This window comes from Leptonychotes weddellii, chromosome 3, assembly GCF_054177405.1.
Source record: "Leptonychotes weddellii isolate Sample4059 chromosome 3, ASM5417740v2, whole genome shotgun sequence".
NCBI classification, from domain to species: domain Eukaryota; kingdom Metazoa; phylum Chordata; class Mammalia; order Carnivora; family Phocidae; genus Leptonychotes; species Leptonychotes weddellii.
The window spans coordinates 118,928,037-118,936,051 of record NC_138371.1 but is presented as its reverse complement, the minus strand read 5'-3'; the positions used below and the strand labels follow the sequence as shown (position 1 = coordinate 118,936,051).

General features: G+C 41.5%; 1 long non-coding RNA gene across 2 annotated transcripts in view; it reads left to right on the top strand.

Annotated features, from left to right (window-relative positions):
• The first annotated feature begins 800 nt into the window (after positions 1-800).
• Positions 801-8,015, top strand: part of LOC145720628 (uncharacterized) — a 24,377-nt gene continuing 17,162 nt past the window's right edge. For both annotated transcript variants that reach the window (XR_014143739.1, XR_014143738.1), the window contains exon 1: positions 801-1,177. This is a non-coding gene — a long non-coding RNA (uncharacterized LOC145720628). The remainder of the gene's footprint in view (positions 1,178-8,015) is intronic.

The window sequence follows — 8,015 nt, the reverse complement described above, 5'->3', positions numbered from 1 at the left end:
AAGGGCTGCATAGATTCCTAAATTGGGACAAGTGAGGGATGGGAGGCAGAAGTTAATGAAGATAGAGACATCGTGATTAAAAGTTTCTTCAATAGCCCCGCTCAGGAGGCCTGGGTCACTTGCTTCCGTCCGGCGTTCAATAGGCTGCTTATCTCTTACCAGAAGCAGGGGTATTTGGCGGTAAGTAGAAGCTCTTTGTGGTGGCCTCCGGTGGGATTTGACTGGGTCTGCTGAGAGGGGTCGTCCCGGGGTTGACGTTGGCTCTTAGCAACAGGCATTTCAAAAGCACAATGCATGATTGTGGCCCTTTTGGAATACAGCAGTTGTGAGCAGTGGTCTATAGGACGCCAACTGTAAATGTTGCTGTGTTCACACTCGTGCTAGAGACAAGGGAAGAGAAGCTAATATATTACTGCTGGAATTCTTCTATATTAAGGGGCAACTTTGCAATTTACCCCACAGAGCCTTCTGGAAGAAATTAGGATCATTTTTTTAAGAGACCTGCGCTAATACAGTGGGGCATTCATTCCTTTTATTTTATTCTTTACACGTTTGCAATAGGAAAATTTTATCATCCTGGAATTATTAAGTAGTTTGGGAGAAGGATTATTTATTTTTAAATTTATTTTTTTTGAGAGCGCCTTTCCTTATTTATTTTCATGCTAAAAAAATTTACCCTCTTGGAAGCCAAGTGTGTGTGTGTTTGTGTGTGTGTGTGTGTTTGTGTGTGTGTGTGTGTTTGTGTGTGTGTGTGTTTAAAAAACCTTGGCATGGGCATGAGAGCTGACTTTGGCTTCAGAGGAGGAGGAAGTGCCTCGAGGGGCGGCCGTGGACGGCATGAGGGAGGGCGGCATGAGTCAGTGTCTTTGCAACGCCCTCCTCTCTTCTCAGGCATGAGCCCCGCCGGTCCCTCCAATGCCGTCTCGGAAAAAGAAATCCTGTAGAAGTGACCACTGTGGTGATGACAGTGTAAGTAGTTCCTCTTTTGAAGTCTTGATGCTCCCGGAGCTGTGGGAGCAAGTCAGCTTTCACAGAGCTCCCTCAACTACTGACAAGCCCTGAGAAAATGCGTGTTTCCTCTCCAAGATGTAGGATGGTGTTGGTGACTACCAAGAATGATCGGCTGTAGGAGCCGGACTAGAAGGACTGGAGGCAGATGGATGGATGGCGTTTCAGGGTGGGCTCCGTGACCATGAAACATCACCTCAGTTTTTGGCCACTGCCTCTCCCGAAAAGGGGAGCACCTGCGTTTGTTATCTGAGAACTGCGGTCTCCTTCTGTGTCTGAGCAGACGGGGTCATCGTCCGTGGTTATCTCTGTGCCAGGAGAAGATGCTCTTGTCTGCCTGCCTTCTCCTTCTCTATGAAACCTGTCCTACCTAATGGAAAGGGAGGACTGAGCCTCCTGCTTCCACGTTTCTAAAGCTCAGCTCCCATACACACCATCTTATTCTTGACTTCATGACAGCAGTATTGGGAATGGTATCACCCTCATGCTCCTCGGTAATGGCAAAGTCAGCAAAATGAGCACTGTTTTCATATAGGTCTGGTCTTAGGCACAACACATGCAATGAGAGAGAGAGAGAGAGAGCGCTTCCTTGGAGGGTCTTACATACTATTTGAGAATAGAGACATGCTTTCTTCCTCCAGCCTGCCATTAAAACTCATCTCACCAGGGTCATTGACCTCCTAATTGCCAATCTCAGCAAATCCTTCCCAACACCTTTCCTGACCTGGCTGACGTGACTTCATGTTTGAAAATCTTCCCTTGAACCTCTAAGACAGCATCCAGCCTTGGCTTCCCTGGCATCTCTCACAGTACGTCTTGAGGTCAATTGCTTCCTAAACCTGTCCCATAAATGTTGCTGCTCTTTCTCAGAGTTCCATTTTTGGTTTTCTTCTCGCTCCTTAATTTTTTTTTTTTCTTAGCAATTTCATCTTAGCCCAGACCATGTGATTCTACATTTTAGTAAGCTTCTCAGGTGTACTGATTCCCAAGCAGTTTTGGGAATTTCTGGACTTCTTAATTGCTCTGGTTCTTAGCTTTCCCATCTATAAAATGGGGATAATAATGGTACTTGCCTCATTGGACTGCAGTTAGGATTAAGTGGGTGATATATTTGTAAAGCACTTATAACAGTGCCTAGCACATAGTCAGATTTATATAAAGCTCTGGTTGTTCTTATGTTTAGGCAGAAGACATAAGGAAATAGGAAATAAGCTTTCAAAGGAACACTGAAGTCTTTTTGCAGAGACAGATTGTTGTTCCCCAAAATCTAGTCTCCCTTTTCCCCAAATCCCCACAGCTGCCCAGCATTCCTTGTAGCTAGGTATGACCCTATAACTAGGTTCTAGCAACAAAGGCTAAGTGAAAATGTCCTGTGGCATTTTCTGGAAATTTCCTGGCATGTCAGCCAGCTTGTGGTCCTTGTCCTTTCTTCTTTCTGCTATTCTGCTGTCTGGAACTTGAGGTGATGGCTGCCATCTTGAAAGGTGAGCATGCGGATCATCTATCAAACTTGGTGGGATGGTGAGCTGGAAGCACATGGGTGCTTGAGGACCTTGTGGAGCACAGTCTCCTTAAACCCCCGGCCTATTTATTTATATCTGGACTTTCACATGAGAGGGGGGATAAACTTCTGTCTTCTTAAAGCCACTACTATTTGGGGTCTTCAAGCTGGATTGCAGCCAACCTAATCTTCATTTATCAGAATCTTAACTTAATCTTAACAGAAGGCTGATATAGGCAGTGCATGTTGAATTAGGCACCAAAGGCCAAATTATGTTTTATATGGTAGACAGTAGGAGAACTAACACAATGGGAAATGCACTTTAGGAAGATTAACCTTTCAGTCATGTAATGGTAATGAAAGAGCCTAGAGGTGGGGAGAATAATTAGGAGACTGATAGACAGTGGGCAGGACAGGTAGCAATGACAGTGTCAGGTGGGTGACAGTGGGGAAAATGGACAGGAGACACTGGATGGCATCATCCATGTTAAAAGAGGCTCAGTGGTGCTTTGCAGCAGATAGGGTGTCTTAGTGAAGATGTGGGAGAGGGAAAAGGTGGCTTTAAGGTTTTGAATGAGATCTTTGGAGGATGGTTCAGTGGTTTGTTGGAACTGTCTTGTACTGGTCTCTTCCCCACTCTATTCATTGAGTTCATGTTGATAGCTTGAAATTGGCCATGGTGGGAATATGGGAACTCTATGGAAATCAACAAATGCTACAAGTCCCTTTCCCCCACAGAGTCAGTTTACCAGCATGTCACTGGTTCAAGTGCCCACAACACGAAAGTCAGGAGGAAGAGCTGGTTTGTGAGACAAAATGAGCTTCACCTTACCCCTGAAGATTTCACGTGTTGGGTAGCTGCAGAGCAGGTGGAAGCTAGTTTGGAAGCAAGCACACAGCAATAGAAATGCTGAAGCTCTGGGTATAAGAGATCATCCAGGAAGGTCTCCACTCTGTAGACCAAAAATAAAAGGGCAGAGAGCAAAACCCTCAGGAGTATCTCCTTTTAGGACTCAGGAGGAATAGAAACCAATGGAAACAGAAGATACAGGTGATGAGGGAGAGGGGAGACACAGGACAGTTTTGTGCCATGGGAATGAAGGGGAAAGAGAGAGAGGCCAGGAGCTATAGTAAAGTTGAAGCCAATGAGGTCTGAGAAAAGGCTGCTGGATTTGGGGGTCAGCGAGCCATCAGAGGGCAATATTTAGAGAGGGAAGACTGCAGAAGCCAGATTCCTCAAAGCCTGAGCCCAAGAATATGAAACTAATTTGTACAGCATCCAGCAAAATTTCTAGTGCATCACAGGCTATGGATAAATGCATTTTGATGCATTTTATAAATGCAAAGTACTTTGGAGATTACTTGACTGTCTGAAGACACTGATCTTTAAAAACTGCATGGAGGTTGGGGCTATCTAATTCACCACGAGAAGAAAAGCAATATTGGGTGCAGTGGAGATTGTATATGGGGTGTGTGGCTTGGCCCATGTGGTCATGTTGTTATCTGTTGACTAAGGAGATGAGCCTGTCTGTATGCAGGGGCTTCGGAGCTGACCACACTGTATGTGCATTAAGACTGCTCTTTGATTTGTAACTGATGTTGCTAGAGTTTTCTCTCATTTGCTCCATGGCTCAGTTCTACCCTTTGCCTGCAGCAGTTGCTTTTTTTGGCGGTTCTGTGTTGGCCTTTACATGCTACAACGGTGGTGATGCTTTTCTGCAATTCACTATCCCCAGAGTTAGGGCACCCGGGTGGCTCAGTCGGTTAAGCGTCTGCCTTTGGCTCAGGTCAGGATCCCAGGGTCCTGGGATTGAGTCCCACATCAGGCTCCTTGCTCAGTGAGGAGGCTGCTTCTCCCTCTGCCTGCTGCACCCCTGCTTGTACTCTTGTGCTCTCTCTCTCTCTCTCTGACAAATAAATAAAATCTTAAAAAAAAATACCCCCAGAGTTGTGCATGGAAGTCCTTAAAATACTTCTCTATTTCATGGTTACCTGCTTCTGTTGGGAAGGTGGAGGGATGGAAAAGAGGGAGAAGGAGCAATCATACTTGCAGAATGCCCACTATTTCTTTATTCATTTAACAACTATTTATTGAGCACCTCTAATTGCCAGGTCTTTTACATCTCATATCATTCTTCCAGGAAACTTTCTGGAAGCTTATCATCCTGTCCATTTTATAGATGAGCATTCCTGTGCATGTGTGGGAGAGCTGATTGTCATCCAGGACTTTATGGTGGGTAGTTCTTTTTTTTTTTTTTTTAAGATTTATTTATTTATTTGAGAGAGAGAGAGGGAGTGCATGAGCAAGGGGAGGGGCAGAGGGGAAAGGAGAGGGGAAGCAGACTCCCGGCTGAATGCACAGCCCAAGGTGGGGCTTGATCTTACCACCCTGAGATCATGACCTGAGCCGAAATCAAGAGTCAGACGCTTAACCGACTGATCCACCCAGGTGCCCTGGGTAGTTCTTTCTTAGCACAGTATAGGTTTGATTCACAGCTGACATACAGATAATGGAATTCTCCAGTACTCTGCATGTAACATCCTCAGCAAGTTCAGTCCTGGAGTTATGACCATGTGTGGGCTTGGACATCATTGAGAGTTCAGTACCTAATCATGATCACATTCTTGTGGATTCTGCTTCCAATCACATGCTCCATATAAGCTCCACATGCTCTCTGTACCTAGGTTGTTGAGGTAGAAATATAGAACTAGGAACACTGGCTGAAACTGGCATCCATTTTACATCCATTCATTCAACAAAAACATAATAAACTCTGATTGCAAAACACTGGGATTATAGAATTGAATAATCCTTTGTTTCTGCCCTCAAGGAACTTGAATGTTAAAGAGCAAGCTCAAGATGAGAGCTCCTCAGCCAAGTCAAAATCAATGATCAGATACGTAGTACTTTGTGTGTAACCTGTGGTTTCTGAGCAATTTTGCTCTGTGGTTATCCTTACAATATTTTCTCTACCTAATTCGTATGACATCAGCTCCCTTGAGGAGTAAGTGCCTTGAGAGTTGGGACTGTGTCTCAAGTGACTTTGTATCCCTACCACCTGGCACAATTTCTGGCACATAGGTGCTCAATGGATGCATGTTGAATTAATGAAGTACAAGGGCTGCTTATTAATTAATATTAGTATTTATCTTTTATATCAAACATGAGGCCCAAAGACATTAATTTATCACATACTAGAATTTGGCACATACTAGAATTCAAATGTTCTAATTTCTAAATGTTACTGCTTTACTGTTTACTTATGTAATTTATTTTTGGCCTCAAGTATACAGAGTTAAATTCAATATACTTCTTGGGTCATGATTTACTAAAATCAGTGTGCAAGGCCACTCTCTTTGTTATGTTTTATTTTCTTCTCTTACTTTTCTCATCCCCTGCTCCCTGCCCCCTGACACCCACTCTAATTTGTTGTATGCATGCATTTTTGAAGAATAAATAGTGTTTGAATTATGCATGTGTTGCTTGATTTCCAAGCATTTAGACATTTTCTGGTTACCTTTCTGTTACTGATTAAAGAACATACACCATAAGATTTCAGTCCTTTGAAATGTACTGAAGCTTGCTATATGGACTAAGATATCCTCTATGTTGGTAAGTTTTTCATGCATATTTCAAAAGAGTATTTGAGATATATATATATATATATTTCAATATATATTATATATTTCTGCAGTCGTTTGGTACAGTGTTTAATGTGTCTCAGGTCAAGTTTATTAATTACATGGTTCATATTTTTTATATCTTTATTGATTTTTATATCTGCTTGGAGAATTGTGTTAAAAGCTCCTGTAAAGCAGGGCGCCTGGGTGGCTCAGTTGGTTAAGCAACTGCCTTCGGCTCAGGTCATGAACTTGGAGTCCCAGGATCGAGTCCCGCATCGAGTCCCGCATCGGGCTCCCTGCTCGGCAGGGAGTCTGCTTCTCCCTCTGACCCTCCTCCCTCTCATGCTCTCTGTCTCTCATTCTCTCTCTCTCAAATAAATAAATAAAATCTTTAAAAAAAAAAAAATCTCCTGTAAAGCCCTTTTGCTTTGTATATTTTGATACTATGATGTTAAGTGATTAGATATTTAGGATGGCTGTCTTCCTAGTAGATAGAAGCTTTTTTACTTATGAAATGTCTCTATTTCTAGAAGTGCTTCATGCCTTTGAAGTCTATATTGTCTAATATTAGTACAGCCATATCAGCTTTCTCAGGGTTAGTGTTTGCATGGTATATCTTTTTCATCCTATTACTTTCAGCACGTCTATTTCTATGTATTTAAAATGAGTCTTTTGTAAGCAACAGTCAAACAAATAATTGGGTTTTGTTTTGATTCCTCAGTCTTTCAACTGGAGTGTTTAGTCAGCTTGCATTTAATGTAATTATGATATATTTGGAATAAGAAATATCATCTTTCTATCTGCTTTTAATATATTTTACCTATACTGTGTTTCTTTTTTTCTCCTTGTTTGCCTTCTTCTTGACATTTTTAAACATTCCCTTTCTTCCTCTATTAGTTTATAGTATAGTTTATGTATAAACTAATACATTCTTAGTATTGTTTAGTGCTTACTTGAGAGGTAACACGGATCTTTGTCAATTTAAAATCTAACATACATTCATACTGTTACTGTTTTCCAGACACAATAAACCTTAGAACATTTAACCCCACCTTCAATTTATTTACTATTGTTGTCATGTATTTTATTTTATTTTCTTAGAGGAGGGGAGGGACAGAGGGAGAGAGAGAGAGAGAGAGAGAGAATCTTAAGCAGACCCCATGGCCAGCACAGAGCCTGATGCGGGGCTTGATCTTATGACCCAGAGATCACGACCTGAGCCAAAATCAATAGTCGCATGCTTAACCAACTGAGCCACCCAGGAGCCCCTCTTGTCATTTATTTTAATTTTATATGTATTTAAAACCCCATAAGACCATTGTCATTTGATATTGTCAATGTTTATTTAGACAATTGTGTTTATTATGACTTACATTAATTGTGTTTATTTAGATTTGCCATTTGCATTGTTCTTCATTCTTTCCTGCACTTCTGAGTTTTTGTCCAGAATCATTTTTCTTTTGTGTAAAGAAAAGCATTTAGTGTTCTCATTAGCGTTGATGTACTGCTGATAGTCTCAGTTTTTGTTTGAAAATATCTTTACTTAAGCTTTACTTTTGAGTGATTTTTTTTTTTCTGAGTATAGAATTCTAGATTGGCAATTATTTTCTTTCAATACTTGAAAGGATTCCATTGTCTTCTGGATTCTGTTACTTCCTCTGAGAAGTACGGTGTCAGTAATCTATTTTTTTTCTTCTGATTATGTCTTTGGTTTTTAAGTAGCTTCAGTATATGCAAAGATATAATTTTTTTTATTATTATGTTATGTTAATCACCATACATTACATCATTAGTTTTTGATGTAGTGTTCCATGATTCACTGTTTGCGTATAACACCCAGTGCTCCATGCAGAATGTGCCCTCCTTAATACCCATCACCAGG